Genomic DNA, 26260 nt, shown 5'->3' with positions numbered 1-26260 from the left:
TCCCCTCAAGGCAGATGCCTCCTGGGACAAGAGGCTGCCCCAGGGCTGGGAGGTCTCCACAGCAGCCCACTCAATGTCCTGGATACTAGGAGTAGGTGGAGTACAGCACAAGGCCAGTGAGGGTGAGGACACACTACCCCAAATTTGGCACCTTGGCAAATTAAATATAGAAACTGAAAGAATTTTGCATAGAGCAGAAGCAGGAAGGGCCTTCTGATCTCCCAGCCATCAGCCCTTCTTCCCTGAAGCAGATCAGAATGCTCCCATGGGGCACTTTCTCTGTCCAGACCACAAGGAGGACATACTTATCACCATATTCAAGGAATTTAGGGCCACAAGGGCTGTAGGAACAAACCTAGTTAAACTAACCTTTGTCTTCCTAGTTACTTATTTATCATTTACCAGCCCCAGTCCAAAACCCTGTGTCTCTCAATTCCTCACATATTGATTCCTTCTTTGTCTAAAAGACAGAAGATCTGTTCCAATCGGCTATGCTGGTCTCCATGTTCATGTGAGGCTCCCACCAAAAAAATCAATACACTTGGCCAGCATTTCTCCTGTTCATCTGTCTTTGTCAATTTCCAGACCCAGTCAGGGATGTTAAGAGGAGTTGAAGGAAACTTTTCTCTCTTCAGCTCTTGGTGGGGGGTGATCCAGGGGGAGTCCGGAAAATGCATCCTGTCTTTCTGACCTTAGTTAAAACTGCCCTCTGCTGGGTGGCAGCACAAGGCTGTGCACAGCTGAGGGAGCCTGGGAGACGCAGGTGGAACCTGTAGGAAGCTACCTGACCCCGAGCCAGGAGACTTGGCCCCACTGACAAGTCCAGGGTGTGATGATAAATATTGTCATGGAAGCATCCTGAAATCAGACCTTCCCCACACCAGGCTTCATTATGGCTGCTCACTGTAGTTGCTACTGTTGGCTTAGTGACTTTTCTGAACTAACTTGGTCAAGTCTGTGTTCTTTGCTGTGTGTGGCCACTGAATCCCAGGCTGTTAACTTAGTGGTCAGCCAGTGGCTGGGCAGACAGGTCACCCGTGTTTCTGAGCTATGGCTACAGATCGAAGGTCCCCACAACCTCCTCTTCAAGTTCAAATAGGCTGCTCGAGTGGCTCATGGAACTCAGAGAAACACGTTACTTATCAGATGACCAGTTCATTAAAAGGACAGAACTCAGGACCAGGCAGCTGGAAGCGATGAATAGGGCAAGGTATGTAGCAGAGGCTCAGAGCTCCTCTGCTCTTGGAGTGAAAGAGGCCTTTACCCACCTGCACTATGACCTTTGTCTGTACTTCCTAATGATGATGTCCTTCCTTCAGGCTCATTTGTTAACTCAAGTGAGAGACCGGGTGAACACCAAAATGACCCCTCAAGCAATAAACACTGCCTGACACCAGCAAGACCCCATGTGATGGGCCCAAAGACAATGACTGACCAGAACTTTACTGACCCCCTGCAGCTCCCCACCAACCTTTGTCCTAGATTTTCCTCATGTAAAAGCCCAGGAGTGTTTTCAGCACCTTGAGACCATGGTAGTTCTCTGTGTTACAGTGTCGGCTGCACTGAAACAAATTCCTTTCCTGTGTCACCACCACTCATCTCTGTGCCTTTGGATCTTGGACACTGAATACTCTAATGTAGCAAGTCAAATACCGGTTCTTCCCTTCCCCAGGGTTCACTGCTGCTTCTCCTCTCACTGCAGTTCTGCTGTTGGCTTAGTGACATTTCTGAACTGATTTTGTCACGTTTGTATCCCTTGTGTGTAGCCACAGAAGTGTCTGGTCTTTGAATGTAGTGGTCAATGATGATTGGGCAAAATTTCCTTAAACATCTGGAAACTGCCCTCCTTCTGAGGAGAAAAAGAAAACAAAACTTCCAGTCTTTGCAGATGTGGCGGAAGGGTGTGGCTGTATGGGTGTCGGGATATACCTTCAGCACCAGCCAGGCCTCTTAGCACTCTGCCTTGACCTTCACTTCCTACTTGCTGAGTTTGACAATCACCAGAAGTCTGAGCCTTGGGCCTTCTCAGGTCGGCCCTGAGCAGGCATCCAGCCCATGCATGCAGTGTCCCAGGGGCTTGGGAATAGTTCAGAGCTTCCAGGCCTTTCTCCCCCAGAACTCCTCACCACTCAGCCTTTCTTCTAGTGATTCTGCTTGTTTTCTATTTCCCCCAACTCTTATCCACTGCCCTAAGAAGCAGAGACTCACATATGCCTTTAAATGGTTTGGACATTGAATGTCCTCCAGTAGACACCTCACTAATTGGTGAGTTGGTGGAAAGCAACAAGTCACAGAGGCATCCAAGGGTCTGGACCTGTTGTTTCCCTCTCCTGAGATGGAGACATCTGTGAGAGGAGCAGGTGGCCAGCTGGCATGGCGGGGGGGGGGGGTGCAGGCACCTGACTTGGACAGGACGGATGGGGTGGGTAAGGCCTGAGACCCCCTAGGTATGTTCCTGGCATCTGGACTGAACTGGTCTTCAAAGCTGCAGATTGGTTGGGATCATCTTCAGGCTGAGGAGGAACATGAGGGGAGCAGAGGGGACAGAGGAGGCTCAGCTTAGACAGGAGAAGGCTGAAACATTCCTCTGGGGAGAAGTGTGTCGGATCCAGGGTCATGGGGACAGAGCTTGAGGCCATTGTGCTATGCGAAATAAGCCAGTCCCTAAAGGACTGATACTGGAGAACCCTACTTGTGAGGGACAGAGAGCACTCCAACTCATAGAGATGCAAGGAGCTGCTGGGTGCTGGGGCAGGGGGAGGTTGAATGGGGATTCAGGTCTCATGGGTAGAGGTTCAGTTTGAGATGATGAAGAAGTGGTGGTGATGGATGGAGGTAGCAGGTACAGAATGGTGAATGTACTTATTGACACTGAATTGTACCCTGAGTCATGCTTATCAGCTGTATGTCAATTACATCACAGTAGGAAAGAAGTGAGTCAGGAGGACAGGGCCATTGCAAGTCCTAGGAGGGCAGGGATCCTGTATCTTAGTTCTCACTCTCCTGATCTGACCCTTGTTGGTGACTGAGCTCACAGTAGGCACTCAGTGAATGCTTGCTAAGACGCAGTGCAGGCAGATGAGGGCACAAGTGCAGACCCACCAATGGGCACTGAAGAATCTCAACAGGATGTGCACCCAGACTGAGTGAGTGCCCACATTTCACAAATGCCAGCACAGAAATAACCATTTAAAACAAAGGCAGGTGACCCAAAGCTGTATTACAAAGCAGTGCCCATCAAGACAGTATGGTACTGGCACAAAAACAGGCACATAGATTCATGTAACAGAATAGAGAATGCAGAAATGGGCCCTCAAATTTATGGGCAATGAATCTTCAACAAAGCAGGAAAGAATGTCCAATGGAAAAAAGACAAGTCTCTTCAATAAATGGTGCTGGGAACATGGGACAGCCACATGCAGAAGAATGAAACTGGACCATTTCCTTATACGGTACACAAAAATAGACTCCAAATGGATGAAAGACCTCAAGGTGAGACAGGAATTCACCCAAATCCTTGCAGAGAACAGAGGCAGCACCTCTTTGACCTCGGACACAGCAACTTCTTGCTAGACACATCTCCAAAGGCAAAGGAATCAAAAGTAAAAATAAACTGTTGGGATTTCATCAAGATAGAAAGCTTTTGCACAGCAAAGGGAATAGTCAACAAAATGAAAAGACATCAAACAGAATGAGAGAAAACAAATGACATATCAGATAAAGGGCTGGTATCCAAAATCTAGAAAGAACTTAGGTAACTCAATACCCACAGAACAATAATCTAATCAAAAAATACGCCAAAGACATGAACAGACATTTCTCCAAAAAGACATCCAGATGGCCAACTGACACATGAAAAAGTCCTCACCATTCCTTGACATTAGGGAAATACAAATCAAAATCATAATGAAATACCACCTCACACCAGTTAAAATGGCTGAAATTAACAAGACAGGAAACAAGTGTTGGCAAGGATGCGGAGAAAAGGGAACCTTCCTAAACTTTTGGTGGGAATGAAAGCAGGTACAGTCACTCTGGAAAACAGTGTGGATATTCCTCAAGAAGTTGAAAATAGAGCTGCCCTACAACCCAGCAATTGCACTCCTGGGTATTTACCCCAATGATATGATGTGGTGAAAAGAAGGGCAACCTGCACCCCAATGTTCATAGCAGCAATGTCCATAAGAGCCAAATTGTGGAAAGAGCCTAGATGTCCTTCAACAGATGAATGGATAAAGAAGATGTGGTCCATATATACAATAGAGTATTACTCAGCCATCAGAAAGGATGAATACCCACCATTTGCACTGGCATGGATGGAACTGGAGGGGATGATGCTGAGTGAAAAAAGTCAAGCAGAGAAACACAATTATCATATGGTTTCACTCATACATGGAACATAAGGAATAGAGTGCAGGACCACAGGGGAAGGGAGGGAAAACTGAACAGGTTGAAATCAGAGAGAGAGACAAACCATGAGAGACTCTGGACTACAAGAAGAAAACTGAGGGTGACAGATGGGAGAGGCATGGCAGGATGGGGTAGCTAGGTGACAGATATTAAGGAGGGGACATGTTGTGATGACCACTTGGTGTTATAGGCAACTAATGAATCACTGAACACTGTGTTAAAATCTACTGATATATTATATGTTGGCTAATGAATTTAAATTTTAAAAATTAAATTAAATTAAAAAATAAATCCAAGGCAGAAACAGTACATAACTCAGAGGGCTCCGTGTTCCTGGAGGCTGAGCTAGGGGCCATGGCCATGGTCTCCGGTGGTCAGAGGACTGGAGGTCTGAGAGGTGGCTCAGTGCACCCCAGACCCTGAAGCCCCATGGCCATGGCAAGGTGCACGGACTGGGAGGGAAGACCCAACCAGAGGTCATCCTGGCTCCAGGCTGCTGCAGGAGCACTCTCAGCCCCACCAGGTTGTGTTTTCCTAGAACCAGGAAGAAAACTTTTCCCTCAATTGTTCTTTTTAAAGATGGCTGCTCAGCACTGACACAGGAAAAACATCCGACATAAAGCTGGAGCGGTCACAGCTCCAAATGACCCATAAGTTATCAAAATTAGTGACCCCAAAGAGAGGACCTTGTGTTGCCAGGCAGGCCTCCTGTGTGTGGGTGCAGCTGGGGGCCCTAGACATGCCCGTGAGGGCAGTGCTGGGCTACACGGTCTCCCTCAAGGGGACAGAAGTAGGAAACTGGTCTGACAGCTCTGCTCAGGACAGCACCCCTGATGGAGAGGGGAACAGCCCCTCTTGATTCCTGGATGTCCTGGTGATTCCTGGGCATGGTGGGAATCTCAGCTTCTTCATGAAGGGGGTGGGGAGGGCAGCCAAGGCGCTGTGGGTCCCACAGGTTCTCCAGGGATAGCACCTTCCTGGGCTTGTGGTCAAGCAGGTACCTGTTCAAGTGGCTCTCATCACACCACTCAACCTCAATCCCATTGGCCAGGTCGACCCCCATTGCCTGGTGACAGGCCAAGGTCAGTCGGTGAACCTCCACTACCTATCTCCCCAAAAAAGGCCCCCATGTAGTAAACGTCACCCTGGTCCCTAGGGATGTTGCCTGGGACTGTGGCCGGTGCTGGTAGCTGAAGTCTTCACAGGCCACCCAGTAGAAACTGGGGTGCAGGGTGCCAAAGAGGGGGGAAAGGATCTCCATGCCCACATGGTTGCAGAACTTCATGTCCACATCTGCACACACCAGGTTGTCCACCTCACGGAGGAAGTGCTGCTCACAGAAGAGGCTGACCATCACCATGCACTGCAGGGACACATCCTACCAGTGCAGGGTGCTGGGGACCTCGAAGACCACCGCCCTCCAGCCTTCCTCGGTGGCACATGGACCCAGCAGCAAGCTTGTGGATAAAGACCTAGTAGGTGACCCTGTGTCCCACTATGATGGGCTTCTCTGCCCTCTGCAGGAACAACTGAAGGAAGACCACCTATCTACAGGGACAAGGGGCAAGCCAGGAAGAGGGTTACTGTCAGAGGCTAGCAGCAGGACCCCAGAAATGGGGGTCATGGACGTGTGCACCTTTTTTTTTTTAAAGATTTTATTTATTTAACAGAGATAGAGATCACAAGTAGGCAGAGAGGAAGGCAGAGGGGGGAGGTGGGGGAAGCAGGCCCCCTGCTGAGAAGAGAGCCAATTGCAGGGCTCAATCCCAGGACTCTGGGATCATGACCGAAGCCGAAGGCAGAAGGTTAACCCACTGAGCCACCCAAGCACCCCACTTGTTCACCTTCTTCAAGGGGGCAGGCCCTAGGTTGCTTTAAGCAACAGCCACTCTCCCAGCCTGTCCAGAACAAATCTGCTCATGGGACCTCCCTATCTTCTGCTCCCAGAGATGGGAGCCATCAGCACCCCATCATACAAAGGGGAGCCTGAGGCTTCAGAGGCAGGAAACCAACCCCACAGTCAGCATGCTGGAGCCAGGAACACGCCCCCTGTGCTGAGCTCTGAGGCAAACCCTGCGGATACCCTCCCCTGGCCAACCCCCTGGAGGTCCTGTGCCCTCCACTCAGGAGTGGAGCACATTTGGGCACAGCCCTCCTTTCTATAGCCTACCGATGGATAGAATCAGCAGGGCTGGCCACTTGCCCCACTTTGCTTCGAGTAGGCTGTCGCTGGTCCCCACAGAGCGATCTCCACCCCCTCTAGGTTCCTCCCTTGAAGGCTACTCGGCCTTTTGCTGACAAGGTCCATCAGTCAAACGCTGCTATTCCTAGGAGTCGGTTACCCTCAAACTTCCCCAGATCAGGAATCAGGTCCAGCCCATGGGCAGGGAAGTGGAAAGACAACCGATGGAAGAAGAAGGGGCTTGCTTGGGCCCCAGCTGTGAATCCAACAGAGAAGCTTCCAGGTCCAGGTCTTCATCTCTCTGGCCCCAAGAAGTTGTAAGTCCTTTCTCTTTGAGGGGAATATCTGTGGGGCAGCTCCCCCATTGTCAGCAATAGTGGTGAGCCCCTCTAGACAAAATTTTTTAAGGTTTTATTCATTTATTTGACAGAGAGAGAAACAGAGAGGGAACATAAGCAGGGGGAGTGGAAGAGGGAGAAGCATGCTCCCCGCTGAGCAGGGAGCCTGACATGGTGGGGGTTTGATCTCAGGACCCTGCGATCACGACCTGAGCCGAAGGCATATGCTCAACCACTGAGCCTTCCAGGCACCCCGAGACTGATTTTTTTTCACACAGGCACTAAGGCTACTTCCCTGTGCATGCCCCATACCTGGCAGGTTAGTAATTCGCTCACCCAGGGAAAGTAGGTACTACATTTAAATAGGGGGACAAGACCTCACACACCCACCAGACACAAGTCAGGTCACCGGGGTAAGTCCAGGTCCAGCCAATGGGGGAACAAGTCAGACATGAAGTGGAGAGAGATGAGTGCTCCTGGCAGAGGGCAGAGGGCAGAGAGAATGTAAAGGCTTGGAGTCAGGCCCGAGGCACATGTGGGATGAACACATACGTGGGAGGCCCATGGAGTTGGGGGATAGGGTGGGAAATATGAAGCTGGAGAGGATGGGCAGCTGGGGAGTGGATCACAGAGAGGCTCAAAGGTTATGTTCCGAAAAGATCACTCTGAAGAATGGGCTCTGTATAGCAAAGGACAGGTAGACCCGCACCCTAACCCCTAGCCCCACCCTAACCCTAATCAAACACCATGCTCAATTTTGAGGACTGACAGCTCTACTCTGAATCACAAACAAGTCCATCATGCTGGCTTTCAGTCCTTGCTCAGTATTGTACTGAAAGTTCTACCCAAAACAGTGAGGCAAGAAATAAGGAATCCACATGTGAAAGGAAACAGTACAACTAGGTCTATTCAGAGACCAGAGATGGCATCATCTTACATAGAGAGCTTCCTAAAGAATCAACAGAAATGATTACAACCAGTTCCCTAATTCTGCAAAGTTACAGGACAAAATATCAAGACACAAAAATGTCTCTTATTTGTATACATTAGCAACGAATCATCCAAAAAGGAAATTAAGAAAACAATTTCAGGGGCACCTGGGTTGCTCAGTAGGTTAAAGCCTCTGCCTACAGCTCAGGTCATGATCTCAGGGTCCTGGGATCGAGCCCCGCATCAGGCTCTCTGCTCAGCAGGGGGCCTGCTTCCTCCTCTCTCTCTCTCTCTCTCTGCCTACTTCTGATCGCTCTGTCAAATAAATAAATAAAATCTTAAAAAAAAAAGAAAATTTCATTTTAGGGAACATCAACATTGACAAAACACTTGTGAATAGATGTAATCAAGGTGTATGTCTTTACACTGAAAATTACAAAACATTGCTGAAAGAAAGTAAGGGAAACCTAAATAAATCTGAGGAAACCCCATGGTGATGAAAAGACGTACTATTGATAAGATGGCAACAGTACCCAGTACAATGTGGAAATTCAATGTGTTCCCAAGAAATTTCACAAAGGCCTTTGGGAAGAATTGCACAAGCTAATCGTAACAGTCATATGGAATTTTAAGAGACCACAAGATAGCCCAAACCATCTTGAAAAAGAAAATGAAAGGTGAAAGGTCATACTTCCAAAGTTCAAATCTTAATGTAAAGCAACAGCAAATAAAACATTGTGATGCTGTTGCAAAGGTATGCATATACACTGAAACAAATAATACATGCTATGTTAATTGATTGAATTTAAATTTTAAAAATTTTGTTAAATAAATAAAATTTTAAAATTTTAAAGTATGCATACAGATCAGTGGGATTTAACTGAAAGCCCAGAAATAAACCCCTTCATGTATAGTCCTCTGAATTTTGACAAGGATAGACAACATTACACTGTGGGAACAGAATGGTCTTTTCAACAAAGGGTGCTAGACAATTGGCTATACATGTACAGAGGAATGGGACTGGACCCTTACCTCACACCACATATAAATATTAACTCAAAATAAGTTAAAGCCTTTAATGTAAGAGGTAAAATGATAAAATATAGAAGAAACAAATGGGAATAAATCTTCATAAGCTTGGATTTAGCAATGCTTTTAGATGTGACACCAAAGCATAAGAAGGGAAAGAAAAAAATAGATAAAATAATATCCTCAAAATTAAAAATCTGTCCTGGGTGCCTGGGTGGCTAATTGGTTATCTGTCCAACTCTTAATTTTGGCTCAGAATATGATCTCAGGGTCATGAGATTGAGCCCCATGCCCGGGTCCATGCAGTGGGGCCTGCTTAAGATTCTCTTTCCTTCTCCCTCTCCCCCATCCATTCTCACAGTCTCTCTCACTTAAAAAAGAAATGTAAAAAAAAATTAAAAATCTTTGTACATCACAAGATACTATCCAGAAAGTGAAAAGACAGCCCCCAGAATGGAAGGAAATATTTGTACATTATTTATCTAATAAGTGTCTGTTGCCCAGAATATGTAAAGAGCTTTTACAACTTCTCAACAAAAAGACAACCCCATTTTTAAAATGGACGAAGGACTTGGATAGACCCTCCTCCAGAGAAATCATACAAATGGTGAATGGCACATGAATAGATGTTAAACATCATTAGTCTTTAGGGAAATGAAGATTTAAACCAGTTAGATGTCCTTTTACATGAGTAGAATCACTATGATCAAGAAAACTAAAAATAACAAAAGAATGTTGAGAAACTGAAACCCTTTAGCCTCTGTTGTGGAAAATGGTACAGTCTACTTATAAAATAGTTTGGCGTTTACTGAAATAGATCAAAGTAGAGTTACCATATGGTTGAACAATTGTACTCCTAGATATATACCCCCCAAACTGAAAACACTGGTTCAAACAAACAAACAAACAAAAATGTACAGAAATATTCATAGCAGCAGCGTTCATAATAGGCAAAAACCAGAAACTATGCAAATGTCCATCCATGGGGAAAAGAACAAACAAAATGAGGTAGACCCATAAATGGCAATCTTGTTCTGCCTATGAAGGAATGAAGTAAAATGATTCATTTGTGGGGTAAAAATATGGTAGTTCTTGAAAATATTAAACACGGAATTCCACTGCAGCCTATATGCCCCCTGAAATTGAAAGTAGAAGTACCCTTATTCAGAGCAGCATTTCTCACAACAGCCAAAAGGTGGAAGCAACGCAAGTGTCCACTGACAGATAAATGGATAAACAAAGTGTGGTTATATACAATGGAACACAATTCAGGCTTAAAAATGAAGGGAGTTCTGACACAGGCTACAACACAGATTGAACCTGGAAGTCATTACGCAGAGCAAAATCAGCCAATCACAGAAGGACAGATACTGTATGATCCCACTTGGATGAGGTGTCTGGGACACAAAGCTGGATGTGGCAACAGGGGCCAAGGGGAAAGGGCAATGAGGAACTGGTGTTTCACTCATACAGTCTCCCTCAGAGAGAATTAAAAAGTTCTGTAGAATGATGTACAACCATGGGATGCTCTTGTGTTCTTATATTTAGTCACCGTGAAAAAGTGAATGAAGGACTGATGCATGTCACTACATGGATGGACAATGAAAACAGCCCCAGTGACATTAGCCATATAGAAATACCACTTGATTGGAGCCCTCTGTGCTCCTTAAATCCATAAACATTACCCAAAGAAGGGAAAGTCCTGGAAGAAGTTCCAGAAGACGAAAACTGGAAAACATTTCAGACTGTTGGGCAGGTGGTGACAGCTGAAGTGGGCCTGTGGTCTGGGTTCAAATGTGGGAACCGTCATGATTTCCTCACTTGGGGTTACATGGTGGTTCCACGGGCCAGTGTTCCTGTTTGGGGTAGAATGCACGGAAGTAGCCCATGTAAAGTGGCAAATGTGGTAAAGAAATGACAGTTGAGGAGTGTGAGGATAAAGCATATTTGTGCTGCTGTGACAAATTGATGCAGATTTGAAATCACTGCAGAGTACATGACTCTTCCAAACATCCACATCGACATGTCAGAGAAGCAGAGAGGACATCAGACTTCGGGATGGAGGCCAAGCCCTGCCAGATCCAGTTCACCCACCATGGAGAGATCACTAACCATTGGAGGAGGCCACATATTAGCAAGAGACTACTGGAAGGATTAAATCAGGGGCCCCAGTGTCCAGGGTGCAGTAGAAGCAGTGGGATTTAAAATTTCAATTCCCCACAATGCTCCAAGATAACCTGGCTAGAACTGTGAAAAAGCATGAAGGGAAAGCCTCAGTAAAGTGGACTGAGGATACCAGAAGGGGAGGCTGGAAGGGGGCCCCTTGCACTCAGTGCCCATTACAGGCCCCACATTACAATCCCCCACAGGGGAGACTCATCCATTCCAGGCCCCACAGGGGAAGCCGGAGAGTTCATCTCCTACAAGAGATCCACCATCCCCACAGCTCGGCCGGTGAGAATCCTCCATCACTCCGGACCCCTGCCTTTCTCCAGGGGACTTTCCTTCCAAGCACCCCTCCCAACTTCTTCCTCCTTCTCCATGAAATGATGTTCCTCTCCTTTGTTTCTTACACTTGCCTGCGATGTGACCATAGCTTGCTCATCCAAGATTGTCACTCTCTGCTCTTCCCAAATAAACCCATTTTGCTGGTCAAGTAACTGGCAGTTTGAGTTTAAGGTGAACAGAACTAATAAATTAAAGATACTTGCAAGGAACAAAATCAATATACACAAATCACTTGCATTTCTACGTGCTCTGAAGGGACCATCATAAAGAGACTATGGAGAACAATCTCATTTACTACTGCATCCAAAAGAACAAGATACCTAGGAGTCCCCTGAACAAAGGGGGTGACAGACCTGTCTTCTGACAGCATGAGACACTGATGACAGATATGGAGGGAGACCCCCAGAGATGGGAAGACACTCTGTGCTCAGGGAAGAACCTATACTTGAAAATACCTGCTCTCCCCAAAGCCATCTAGAGTCCCCACTGTCGCTCCCAAACTTCCAGACTCCAGACCAACCCTGAAACGGGTGTGGACATGGGAAGGACCCTGCAGGGCCAAGGCCAGGGGAGCATAAGCACCAAGGCAGACATCCACTCCCTGACTGCAGACTGTTTGAGGAGCCCCAGGGACCAAATCCTCATGCATGCGCACAAACACAGATGCGGGACCCGGGGCGCACATTAGAGCCCAGAAAGGGGAGACTCCACAGCCCCGCCCACAGCACTGCCAGAGGCCATGTCACCACACACAAAACCACAGAAGCCTGTGTCTACACAGCACACCCTTCCTCCGTGAGGTCCTGAGACCATGTACTCCCTCGCCAGTTTCCACTCAGGTGGCTTCTCCTTGCCTTCACCTCCAGCGGCTGGTCCCGAAGAGGCTGGACTTTGTCAGTGTGGATGCAGCCCTAGGTCCCCCACAGTGGGTTCTGTCAGTGTGGATGTGGACCCACATCCTCCACAGCTTGTCCCGTCAGGGTAAGAGTGGCCCCACATCCTCCAGAAGTCTCCACAGCAGGTCATGAGGAGGCCAGACTCCTGTCCCAGCTGCGGCTGTGCAGGCCAGGCTCAGGGCAGGAGCTGGGGTCCTGCACCCTCTGCAGGTGGGGGAGGCAGTGCAGAACTAGGGGAGCTCACCCTTCAATGGAAGCACCTGTTCCCTCCTGGGGTCGAGCTGAAGCCATTTCATTCTGGAAATTCAAGCTGCATGAGCCCAATATCCCCCAACTTCCCTCCAAATAGTTAAGGAACAATGAATTGGAAACAATATGGAATGACAACAGTCTCTGACCCATACAGTGACATGGAACATGACCCTGGCCTTGACACAGACCCACACTCTGACCTTAACTTGATCTCAAGCCTGGCCCTGACCCCAATCCATGACCGTAACTCTAGCCCCCAACTCAAACAATGTTCACAAGAATCAAAAGATAGAAACTGCAAATATCCATCAATGGTGAATGGATAAACAAAGTGTGTGAAGGGTTTGAATTTGGGTTCAGGTTCAGATTTCAGTCAGAGTTCTAGATCAGGCTTTGGGTTTAAGGTCAGAATGAGGATTTACAGTCAGTGTAAGGAACAGTTAGAGTTTAGGGCTTTAGGTTTATGATTCAGGGCTTCTGAGATTAAGTTCAAGGTCAAATTGGGGGTTTGGGTTCATGTTGGGATTTGGGTTCAGGGTTCATGACCCAGAGTTCTGGTTTAGGGCTTGGGTTCATGGTTCATGGCTTGGATCCAGGGCTCATGTTCAGATTCCAGACTCTAGGTTCAATTTCAGGTTTGGGATTCAGGGTTCCAGGTTGGGCTTTAAGGTCAGTTTAGGTTTCAGAGTTAAAGTTAGGGGTTAAGATTAGGTTTAGGGATGGCACATTGTCTTCAGTTGTCATCATGGACACAAAATTTCTATCTGAAGTTTCTAAATCTGAAATGTCATTCATCTGGGTGTCAGGAGCTGGTTTGGAATTTAGGATCCCAGTAACTCCCTACTGACAGCATTCTGGTCCTAGAGTTTCCCAGTCACCCAGAAGCAACTTTTTCTTGGCCCAAACATATCCTTGGCAGAGAAGGGTGATCTGGTGCCAAAGCTGGGATAATTTCACAAGTGTAAAAGTGTGAAATGAAATATCGGGGAAATGTTCATGGAAAATGAAACAGGAGACAAATAATTAGTCAACTCCTGATTCCTCCACAATAACAAAGACCAAGTTTCCAATAGAATCTGATAATCTTCCCTAAGAAAGCCTATTAGCAGTACCAAAGGAGGGCCCCTCCCCTGGTTCAAACTAAGAATCACAGCAGGATACTTCCTACTTCATGTCAAAAATAAAATTTTACTCTTTGGCTGTTTCAGTGTACAATTTGAGGAAGCACTGACAACATTTTCCTTTCTCAAAATCTCATCACACATGGGTAAGATGCAGGCAATGTTGTAGTGCACTGCTATTGAAATACCAAGTATAAGGAGCGCTATTAGAGCAATAAAAAGATATCAAATATGAAACTCAGAGAAAGCACCCTTTATGGACACTTAATGAGGATCCCTAACAATAAGATCTACCATCTCATCCTATGGAATTCACCCATAAAAATCATCAACCATAATAGCCTGCTGACCACTGTAACCACCTCACCATTGACCTCTAGGCTTGTAACACACACTCCAGCCACTAGAGACACACTTCTCAGGAGCAGAATGGGACTTGCCCACTCCTGATGGACCAACTCTTACAGAGAAGCCCAAAAATCCCATTCCTTGGAAATCCCAGCCATTAGGACAAAGTCACAGAAACCACACCCAGAATTCAGTAAAGGACAGACATCTCATGAAGCAGATGCTGCAGATCACTACCACTCCCACGAAGTAACTCTACAGTGGACTCCAGATCTGTCCCCTTCCCAGGATTACACAGACACGCCTTCTTCCAATACTCCATCCTCAGAACAAAACCGTGAGCTGTCCTCATCAGTACTGTGTGCAGGCTCACAGTGAGCCCTGCGAAATCCAGACAGCTTCTTGAGAGCACTCAGCCTCTCACACCTATCCTAACAGATGGAGGGTGCTGCTCTCCCCGACTTCTGTGCCAACTACAGAATGCTTGGGACAAGTCTCGCCATACTCCATGCAAAAGGCATAGTCTTCCTCTGCAAAATGACAGACAGTAAAACAGCATGGATTCCCCACACCTTCTTGAACCTAGGTAAATTGGAGATGCAGCTTGGCCAGAGCTATTATCCCCAACCCCTTACACACACATACCCTTCCTGTGTGCACTCCAGACCAGTTTCCATCCACCCTGCTCATTCTCAGCCATCTCTGCAGAATAGTACAGTAGTACCGAGGTGCTGGGACTGAGGTGCTAGGTGCTAAGCCAGCACCTTGGACCACTTATTATCAGAAATTAATGTTCATTTTATTAACAGATGCATCCCAGAAGATCTTGCCACCACTGCCATTAGAAAAGTCATTACAACAGAGGTCATAACAACCTGTGCCAATCTTCAAGGCTCCATCCCTGTCTCCAGGGATTGGCTCATCCATGTGCATGTGACCTGGTCCCAGCCAATGAGGTGAGAGGAACCTCAGGTCTCAACCTGCCAGCCAAGCATGGGGTGGACCACCCAGGCCAGGGGCTTTTCCATCACAACTGCAGAAGTGGCCCAGGCCAGGCCTGTGCCAGTGTCACGGAGGACCCAGGAAGCCAGGTGCTCCATAACATTACTAAGGGCTGAATCAGACTCGTCCTAAAGTCCACACATGCTAGATCCTCCCCTAAATCAGGAGAACCCTAAATGTGTTCATAGGCTTGTTCTGAACAAGATGACTATCTGTATGGTCTATAACCCACAAGTTATACCCACCAGGCAATGGGGACATACTCAATAACTACATGGAATTCAACCACAGACAAACAACTTGTGGGAAGCTCAAGGTCTCCAGAGACATGTGGGGGAATTCCTGAGGCCTTAATTGTTGCCAATCTCACTATTATTTTTTTTTCCTTTGAAGTGGAAAGACCAGGGTCAGGGTGGATAGATCCCAGTGTACTCCCACTCTGCCACTGGGAAAGAACAGCCTTCTCCCCCATCATCCATCATGTTGCAGATCTGGGGTGTGGGAAACTACCACCCATGGGCCAAATGGGACCTCCCCCTGTATTCTGTCAGTCAAGTGTGGTGGGAACATTAGTTATGGATGGTCTGTGGCTGCTTTCAAGCCACAATTCAAGAGTGGAGTCATTGTCAGAGACACCACATGGACTGCAACACCTAACAGAAAATCTTTACAGAAGACTTTCTGGAAAAATCTGTGCCGATCTCTGTTCTCAAAGATCCTAGGATCATGTCACTTCTTTGAGTAGAAAGTAGCACCTTCTGGGTAAAATCTAATTTCTTCACCCCAGAGGCAAGGACTGCCATCCTTTTAGCCAGAACTCCATCTCCATCCTCCTCTACTTACACCTTGAGTGGCACATCTACAGGTCTGTAGCCCAATAGGAATTCACTGTAGTTTACATGGTAGGATGCTCAGAAACGGAGGTGTAAGTGTGAACTTGTGAATGTGAGTGTGTGTCTCCTCTTTGTTAGCCACAGCGTGCAAGGAGAATACAATGCAGTAGCATGCTGTCTGTCCCATGGAAAAGGCCACGCAATGTGGCTCCATAATGATCTCAGAAGGAATCCACCTTCACAGAATAAACTTCATCTGGGAGGACTCCCACATCCCTTGTCCTGGACACTATGTTCCACCGAGTCTGGGGGCACACAGAGGGACAGAGACTCTCCCTGCCCATCAAGGTTTTGAAGGACACATGTTGTTCTAAGACACTGATCCCAAAACAATTCATCCACCTGTCATCCAGCCAGGCATCTATGAGAAAGATCTACTCTAAGCAGAAAAGACAGACCGAGAGATAACAAATGACAGCCTTGTGTGACAAGTGCCATGACAGGGGACACTTAGGAGGACTGGGTTGTACAGGGTTGGCCAGACTGGGTGGTAGGGGTGTGGGAGTGCTCCAGGAGGATGTCACAGTTGTGCCCTTGTGTGGCTACATGTGTCAGTGTGACCGGGCACTAGCCAGACTGGAAATGACAGGGGCAGTGAGGGGTGGTGTCCCTAAACTGTGGTCTGAAAGGCAAAAGTTCAGTAATGAGATTTCTTTTACTACAGTTTCATTTCACATGCATCTATGAGTCCCTAAAACTGATTGTGTAGAACATGAAGTACGTAATTGACCATCGCTTTCAAGTCTGAAGTGCCAGAAGCAGAGCACACTTGACCTTTCTTTTTGTTGCTTTCAGAGTCTGATGACTTTTCCCAGCTTCATCTCCGACCCAAGGACAGGGAACAAAGGAAACACAGATCTACACTTTGAAATATTAACAGAAGGGTTCTGCAAACCCAAGTTCTCACAGGAGCAAAAGGTTGAGGACCAGGGTGACAGAAAGAGGAGGCAGATAGCAAGGAACCAAAAGAACATGTCATGTGTATGTGAGCTGGCCCACTTCTCTACCTGTCAGAAGCAAGTCATGCCTGAAGACAGTCACACCTGCACTGGATCATCTGTTGGCTGACCTTGAGCATAGCAGAGGATGTGCTGAGCTGGGTAGGGTGTTGGGGAGAGATGGGCAGCTGGTCACAGATACTACTTGCCCAGTACCTGTAGGACCAGCTCCTGGTCCTCAGCTAAGATGAAACAATAATTACATTTAGTTACCTATCTCCTGGGACAGGTAATGTGCGCTGTGCTGTGGTGACTATATCCTCTCCCATTTTATTTTATTTTTTTAAATCACTTTGAGTAGGTAAGATTGACATAAAAAAGGCTGCCCATAGTTACTGTATGTAACTTAACCCTGACCTAACCCTACTATCTAGTTAAGATATACTCTATGTAGAATACCGCTCATAAATTAGAGGATGGTTTTTAGTAGCTAAGGAATTCAGGGACCACCTTTTGTCTTATTCTCCCTTGAATCTACTAAGCTGGAACACATTCGGCCCCATGCTATCTGGAGATTGGCCACACGGGGGCAAGAGTGAGTAAACATTGGCACAAACCCCACTAAAAGCCAATTCTTTCTTCATCCAGTCAAACCTTGTTCATTCAATGTTTCCAGGTCATTTTGTAGATTATGAAAAGTGTGACTTTGTTGAATTTTTTAAAAACCGAACTAATTCTTTCAACCTGTTAAAAATAGAAGATGTTTTCAAAAATCTCAGACTTGGCCAGCAGATGAAGGCCCAAGGGCCTGGGAAATGCCTATGATTATTGAATATATTCAGGTCTACTTAGGAAACAAGGATGACTTCTGTTCCACTTATTTTCAGGAAGAATTCATGACAACTACCAGCACTGAATCCACGCAAAATAGTGCAGCTCAGAGGAAAACAAAAGGAGAATCAAGAGCCTCCAGAAGCTGAGAAAGAGCTGCACCCAGGGACCAAGAAGACATACCACGGAGGCTCTGCTCAGGCCCATTTGCAGTCTGTAGAACCTCTAGAGCTAGAATGCACCCAATGCCCCCGGGGGTCATGGGTCAGGCAGAGCACACACCCTGATTCTACACTGTGGAACTAGTGACAAGTCTGGTCCCTTCCTCCATGAGACACCCCCTACCCCCTGATTACTCCAACCTGCTTCCTGGAACTTTCATTCCCCTTTCTGACCCCATCGTGCACTTTTCCCATCACTGCCATAGTATAGAGTACATTTAACTACACACTATTCTGTCATTTAGATTTTTTTTTGTCATGTCTGCTGCCAAACTATACCTTGCATCATCTACCCTGATGTAAAATCACTTGTTGCGTTGCATGACTTCACTGTGGACTCACAGTCCCCTCACAGTGTCATGGGGCTAGCGTCCTGGGCCAGGTCCTCACTAAGCTGGCTCAGCTCTTGCACTGAAGGCCCGATCCAGGCACTGCTATTTTCGTACAAGTAAGACCGCACAGCCAAAACCTTGGTTTGGGTTCAAAAGTGCTCATGGCCCCTCAGCCACATTGGATGGCATGGGGGCACACCCTGAAGACACTTGCTAGTCCACCGTTCCCCTGGGACATTTCTATGGTGCAGCCATTTTGTCCAATGAGGGAACTCAATAGGATCAAGGAGGATGGGAGTCAGAACCCTGAGGTAAAATCCATCTTGGAGACTGCCCAGAACTTCCTACAAGTGCATTCCATAGTCCTGAATGAATCAATTAATCTAAAAACATTTCCTTATTTTTGAAATGATGAGCCTGAAGTTCAGTTGAAATGACTCTCCTAGGTCATACTGGAAATCAGCGAAAGAGCCAGACTGAGAGGTGAGATGGCCTCCAGCAGGATCCCCCAGAGTGGCTTTACCTAGAGCCACAATCACCCATTTATCTCTCCTGGACTTCCAGACTCTCATGGGACTCTTTGTGGGGCATATTCTGGGAACAAAGTTCATGTCGGTGCCACAGAAGACCTTGACACTGTTTATAACGAGACTCTGTGATGTCAATGAGTCCCAAGCATAGCCCATCTCAGAGTCTGTCTGCAAAGACACAGTTAGTGGGAAACCCACATTTTGACAGAGGGTAGAGGTGGATGGGAAAAGCTAGGGAAAGAGGGGTTGCTCACATCACATCTAGCCCCAGATGACACAGTGGTGTCCAGCAGGACAATACCCCCAAATACCCCCCAGCGCCTTAACAGAACTCACCCTTAAGGTTTGAAGCTGAGCTTCATACATGGGTCATGAGCCCTCTGGCTAGCTCAGGGAAGCATGACACAGGACGTAAGAAAACCAAAGTCTTGACAGATGTGTACTCATGGAGCAGTAGATTTCTCCAAATATATTCTGAAATGGTAAAAAATTCACTGGTAAAATGTGGATATTTTTGATTAAAAAGAAACCCATACTTGTTCAATTCATAAATATTTACAGAGTATCTACTTAGTGCAAATGTATAGCTCTAATCCCACCTGGGAGCTTGCAAAGACGGTGGGATATAATCAATGGATCAATGATAGGAAGGAATGCAGGCTAAGGACTAAGAGAGCATCCTATTCAGAGATGCCCATTAAGGAAGCCCACTGAGAAGATACTTTTCAGCCAACACCAGAAAGACAGGGCCAGTGAATGTGTCTGTGAGACAAGTGACAGAGCAACTCGATTTTTAATTATTTTCACCATAAAACATAAGTGTTAAGAAATATAGTTTCAAGTATTGCTTTGAAACATTTGTTTCTTCTCTGTAATTTGACTTATAGACTAATCTTTACTCACTGTAAAATACTCTAAGAAAATATCTTATTCAAGCATAGACAACTCGTATTAAAAGACCAAAAATTAACCCTAGCAAACCCCTAAGCCTACCCTTACCCCAACCCCTAACCCTAACCCCTGAGCCTAATCCATGACCCTAAAACCTGACCCTAACTGACCCCAACCTGACCCTAGGTTGGGCTTGAAGGAGTGTGTCCCCAGAGACCTGGCGCCAAACCACAGGGACAGCGACACCCAATCGATTCCAGAAGACTCCCCCTGCCATCCAGAAGGAAACCCTGATGTTTGGAACTCTGGAAATGACTCAGAGCAGGAGAAATCTGCATGCACAATTGAGGCCACCCCCCACATTCAGTGGCCTGCTGGACACAGACCTGGAGCCTAATACTCACCCTGACCCATGCCCTCAACTCAGCACTCCAAGAGTCTTCCCACACAGTTGGCTGATTGAACCAGGCATCATCCTAGGCCCTAACCCCAACCCTAGGTTGGCTTTTTAAAGGACCACACCCAGAGGCCTGGCTCCAAATCCCCAGCGAACGGGGACACCTGAGTGAAGAGGAGGGCTCTTCTTACAACACAGTCAGAAATCATGCCTTCTCCAACTCCATGGAGGATTTAGAGCAGGAGAAATCAGAATGAATTCCTGAACCAATCTCTGCTTATTTTTAACTTCATACCATTTATAACTGAATGCCAAGCCTGAGCCTGATACTCTCCTCAACTCTAGCCCTCAATTCAAATGTCTCTGAAGGTCTCCACACCTAAGCAGATCACACCTTCCATGTTCCTGGGACTACGCCTATCCCAGCATAAGACACAGGTGTAAACATGAACATACGTTTCTACCAATAGCACTTACAAGCGACCAAGAGACACAGGAAGAAGTGCTCCACATCAATAGTCATCAGCAAAATACAAATCAAAGATACCACCTTACAACAGCTGGCATAGCTAAAATAATCAAGGCAGGGAACAACAAGTGTTGGAGAGGATGTGGTGAAAGGGGAACTCTTACACTGCTGGTGGGAATGCAAGCTCATATAGCCACTCTGCCAAATGTTATCAAGTTTCTTCAAGAACTTAAAAATGGAGCTACCCTATGACCCAGCAAATTGCACTACTTGGTATTTACTGCAAGATATAGATTGAGTGAAAAATAGTGGCACCTGCCCCCGCAATGTTCATCGCAGCAATATCCACACTAGCCCAACTAAGGAAAGAGCCCAGATGTCCACAGACAGATGAATGGATAAAGATGGTGTGGTTCATATCTACAACGGAATATCCTTCAGCCATCAGAGAAGATCAATACTTACTATTACATCCACCTGGCTGGAACTGGAGGGTATTATGCTGAGGGGAATAAGTCTATCAGAGAAAGACAATCGGCACATGGGTTCACCCATATGTGAAATGGAAGAAACACCACAGAGGATCAGAGGGGAAGGGAGGGAAATTTGAATGGGAAGTCTTCAGAGAGAAAAACCATGAGAGACTCTTCATTACAGAAACAAAACGAGGGCTTCTGGAGGGGAGGTGGATGGGGATGTGGTAACTGGGTGATGGGCATTAAGGAGGGCACATGATGCAATGAGCACAAGGTGTTATACACACCTGATCTATTATTGAGCACTACATCTGAAACTAATGATGTACTCTAAGTTGGCTCATTGAATTAAGCAAAAAGAACTCAAGCAGACACTCATAAAAATTTGTATAGAACCACCAAGAAACTGAATAGCCAATGTAATGTTAAGAAAGAAAAACAAAGCTGGAGGAGACACAAATCCAGATTTCAAGTTATACTACAAAGCTGTAGTCATCCTAACAGTATGGTACTGACACGAAAATACACACAGCAATCGAGGAAACAGGATAGAAGCTCAGATATAAACCCACAATTATGTGACCAATTAATCTTCCACAAAGCAGGCAAGAATTTCAAAAAAGAAAAGGGCAGTCTCTACAACAAATGGTGTTGGAAAAACTGGACAGCTATGCACAGAAGAATGAAATTAGACTGCTTTCTCACACCATACAGAAAAATAAACTCAAAACAGTTTCAAAACCTTAATAGAAGACCTAAAGACCTGAAACCATAAAAACCCTGCAAGAAGGCACAGACAGTAATTTCTTGACATGGACCAAAGCAACACTTTTCTACACTGTCTCCTGAGGCAAAGGAAATAAAAGCAAAAATAAACTACTGGGAATCTATCAAAAAGTTTCCACATAGCAGAAGAACTATGAAGAAGTAATAATCACAAGAAAAACTACTGAAAGGGAGAAGATATTTGCAAATATCCTATACAATAAAGGGATAGTGTCTAAAATATATAGAATAGATACAACTCAATACCCAAAAAACAAATAGTCCAGTTAAAAAATAGTCAGTAGACATGAACAGACATTTCTCCAAAGAAGAAATACAGATGCCCAAATATCTCATGAAAAGATGTTCACTATTACCCAACTTCAGGAAAATGCAAATCAAAAGTATAATGAGATATTACCACGTACTGCCAGAATGGCTCCCATTAACAGCACAAGGAACAAAGGTGTTGGGAGGATGTGGAAAAAGGGGAATCCTCGTGCACTGTTGGTGGAAACTGCAACCTGGTGCAGCCACTCTAGAAAACAGTATGGAGGTTCTTCAAGACGATAAAAATAGAGCTACCCTAGGATCCAGCAATCACACTACTGGTATTTAACCAAAGAATACAAAAACAATAACTCAAAAGGATACATGCACCCCTATGTTTCCTGCAGCATTATTTACAAGATCACAATATGTAAGTTTCTGTTAATAAAGTGATAAATGAGGTGATACACACACACACACACACACACACACACACACACACACACGGTCACACACAGTGGGATCTTATTCAGCCATAAAAAGAATGAAATCTTGCCATTTGCAGCCACACGGATGGATCTAGAGAGGATTATCCTAAATGAAATCAGTCACTCAGAGAAAGACAATACCATATGATGTCACTCTTACGTAGAATTGAAGAAACAAACATACATAAATAAGGGAGAAAAAAGAGACAAGCCAAAATACAGATTCTTAACAATAGAGAACAAACTGAAGGTTACCTAAGGGGAGGTGGACGGAGGGATGAGTGAAACAGATGAAGGGGACTAGGAGTACACTTTTCTTGATGAACAAGTAGTACATAGAATGACTGAATCATGCTATTGTAAACATGAAACTAACATAATACTGTATGTTAACTCAACTGGAATTAAAATAAACAATAAAAAAGATTTTTCTTTCACTAATCTATTTGAAAAAGCTTTGGTACACAACATTCATATGCCCTACCTGGGAGTATTTCCTCAACAATATTTATTCACTCTATGCCTCAAATTCAAATTTCACTGAATCCTTATACTTTAACTGTTAATCCTAGCCCACAGGAGCCATGGTCCCTTTCTGTCCAGGATCAGCACCTATACATTCCAGAGAGTGTAAGTAGAGATAGGTGCCACTTCATAATCCAGAAAGCTATTATTGTTTCTGTTTTAGCATGAAATGCTCAGAGAGTGTGGGACAGGTTTCAGAGCAGTCACGTCCTCTATCCTGGATCACTAATTCAGCGGTCTTTACCTGGATCCATTTGGCTAATAGGTTCCCTGTGGATGAGCTTGCTTCCAATCACATCCATGGGAAGGCAAAAGGTGGGTGGGCTCAGTGCGGGATAGGAAGAGGAACAAGTAGACAAGGGTATGATCCCTCCCCTGATCTAGAACTGCCATGGGTGTGGGTATGGGAGACAGAAGCAACAGGAAACCACTAAGCTCACCAGCTGGATGCAGGAGGCATAGGTCAAGGGATCTCGAGATGCAGGGCATGGAGGCTGCTCTGAGCTACCTTTGGGAAGGAGAGGGGGAAGGAACGAGAAAGAGAAACTGCTTGCACCCAGCCCATGCCAGCTGCCCACTGCTCCTGGCACTCATGAGTATACACAACTGACATTGGGCTCCTGATGGGCTGGGTTGGGTCCCTCAACACTCAGTGAGATAGCTGGCTCCAGGGCTCAGGGACATGCTGAAGGAGGTGGTAGGGAAGGCTGCCCCTATGAGGTCATCCCCTCCTTGAGCAGACAGCCCTGCAGGACTGCTGAAAACCCACTGAGAGTTTCAAAATACATGCCATGGAGGAACTAAGGCATGGAGAAACAGAAAACAATATTGGATTTTAAGGTCAGAGCTGTCAGCTCAGGAAGTGGAGACAGCTTCCCTGAGGAGGCTGAGGGGAGGGCAGGCCAGGCTGAAAAGGAAGACATGGCTTTCCTGATTGGGAACCTGCAGCTCCCTTCCAAGGCAGGGTATCGTCCTCACCTCACAGGGGATCCATGGAAGTGTTCTACTAGGGGACTGACAGAGCTGCCTCTTGAGAAGGCTACCCTGGCATTGGGTTGCACAAGGCAAATGTTGAAGGCCAGATGGAAGGAGAGCAATACCCCAGGGGGCCATGGCGAACAGCAGAGGCTCATTACCATGAGGATGATGAAAAGTAGGAGGCAGCAGCATGGGTGCCGGCTTGAAAGGCTACTGCCCACAGGTAGATTGACTGGGTGCTTTCTGAGCCAGGCATGCCTGAACCTTGGTGGGCTCCAGACTAATCCTGACCACAACCCTAGGAAGTGTTCACCACCACTGCCCTCCTGTCCCCATGCTGCTGTTAGGAGCCATAGTCACAGACCCCCGATCAGTTTGTATGAAAATGAAGGAGTGGATCTCCGCCCCCCACCCCCCAGCACATTGCAACTCTGGTGGCAATCCAGTGCAACCTTGGTTCCTGACCAGAAACTGCTGTCTACCTGTCTCCACACAACTCAAAAGACAGGAGGGCCTCCCTAATTCCACAGGATATGATGAGACAGATCCACAGGCCCCACTACCCCACTTACCAATAACAACCAGTGGGTCACTCGGAACCTTGGCTATTATCACAAAGCACACCATGCCCCGTTTCTGTCACTTCCAAAAGAAAATTGGGTTCTGATCTCCCAATTTACCATATATCCTGGTTGCTGACCTGGGACCATGCCATGAACACACATGGCACATTTTGTTAGAGAAGGCCATCCTGCACCTCCGACAAAATGTTTCTAAGGAAGTACAAGTCCATCAGGGCTACAGTGTGAACAGTGGTACACAGCCTGCATGGTCAGTAATTTGAATAAGGTTGACCCTGCCCCCCGACTCCAGTCTCACCAAACGTTCCTCTGTCTCCACATAATACGTGGTCTTCCTTCAGAAAAAAAGCCCAGGAAACCAACCATTAAACTGATGCTCCCTTCACCCTTTGTTTCAAATCTTGTCCAACCACAATGGTATGAAAGTAGAAATCAGTCACCAGAAGAAAATGGACAGTCAGAATTATGTGGAGATTTAACAGCATGCCACTAAACAACAAATTGTCAAAGAAGAAATGAAAAGAAATTTTAAAAGTACTAATGAGACAAATGAAAATGAGGACCTATGAAAACTTAGGGGGGGATACAGCAAAAGTAGTTCTAAGGGAGAATTTCATAGAAATTCGGGTCTTCATCAATCCACCTGAAAACTCTCCAATAACCAACCTGATTTTACATGGGAAAGAAGTGGGAAGAAAAAAAGAAAAAAGCAAAGCCCCATAACAGTAGAAGTAAGGAAATAACAAAAAGGAAAGTGGAAATAAATCCAATGGAGACTAAAAAGACAAAAGATCAATGAAAATACAGGCTGCCTTTTTTGGAAAGATAAATAAAATTGGCAAACTTTTAGCTAGACTCACAAAGAAAGAGAGAGAACTCAAATATATTGGGAAAGAAAGGTAATTGATTCCTGTCTCACATCAAGATACTAGAGGAAAACACAGGCAACAACCTCTTGGACCTTGGACACTGCAACTTCTTACAAGACATGTCTCTAAAGGCTAGGGAAACAAAAGCAAAAATGAGCTATCGGGACGTCATCAAGAAAAAAACTTCTGCACAGCAAAGGAAACAATCAACAAAACTAAAAGGCAACCTACAGAATGGGAGAAGATATTTGCAAGTGGCACTATGGATAAAGGTCTGGCATCCAAGATCTACAAAGAACTGCTCAAACTCAAAACCCAAGAAACAAAGAATCCACTCAAGAAATGGGCAGAAGACAGGAAGAGACACTTCTTCAAAGAAGACATCCAAATGGCCAGTAGACCATGAAAAAATGCTCCAGATCACATGTCATCAGGGAATTCAAATCCACAATGAGATATCACCTTCCAGCAGTTAGAATGGCTAAAATTAACAAGACAGGAAGCAAGTGTTGGCGAGGATGTGGAGAAAGGGGGACACTCTCACACTGTTGGTGGGAAAGAAAGCTGGTGCAATCATTCTGGAAAACAGCATGGAGGTTCCTCACAAAGTAAAAATAGAGCTACCCTATGACCCAGCCATTGCACTCCTGGGTATTTACCCCAAAGATACAGATGTAGTGAAAAGAAGAAACACATGCACCCCAATGTTTATAACAGCACTGTCCACAAGAGCAGAACTGTGGAAGGAGCTGAGGTGTCCTTCGAGAGATGAATGTATAGAGAAGATGTG

The 26260-nt window shown here is 46.0% G+C and overlaps 1 pseudogene; it reads right to left on the bottom strand.

Moving 5' to 3' along the window:
* Positions 1–5226: 5226 nt before the first annotated feature.
* On the bottom strand, positions 5227–24647 carry LOC125094046 (histo-blood group ABO system transferase-like; annotated as a pseudogene).
* Positions 24648–26260: the final 1613 nt, after the last annotated feature.

This window comes from Lutra lutra, chromosome 2 (assembly GCF_902655055.1).
Source record: "Lutra lutra chromosome 2, mLutLut1.2, whole genome shotgun sequence".
NCBI lineage: Eukaryota > Metazoa > Chordata > Mammalia > Carnivora > Mustelidae > Lutra > Lutra lutra.
Note: the sequence above shows the minus strand (reverse complement) of the source record. Positions and strands in the feature narration are given on the sequence as shown.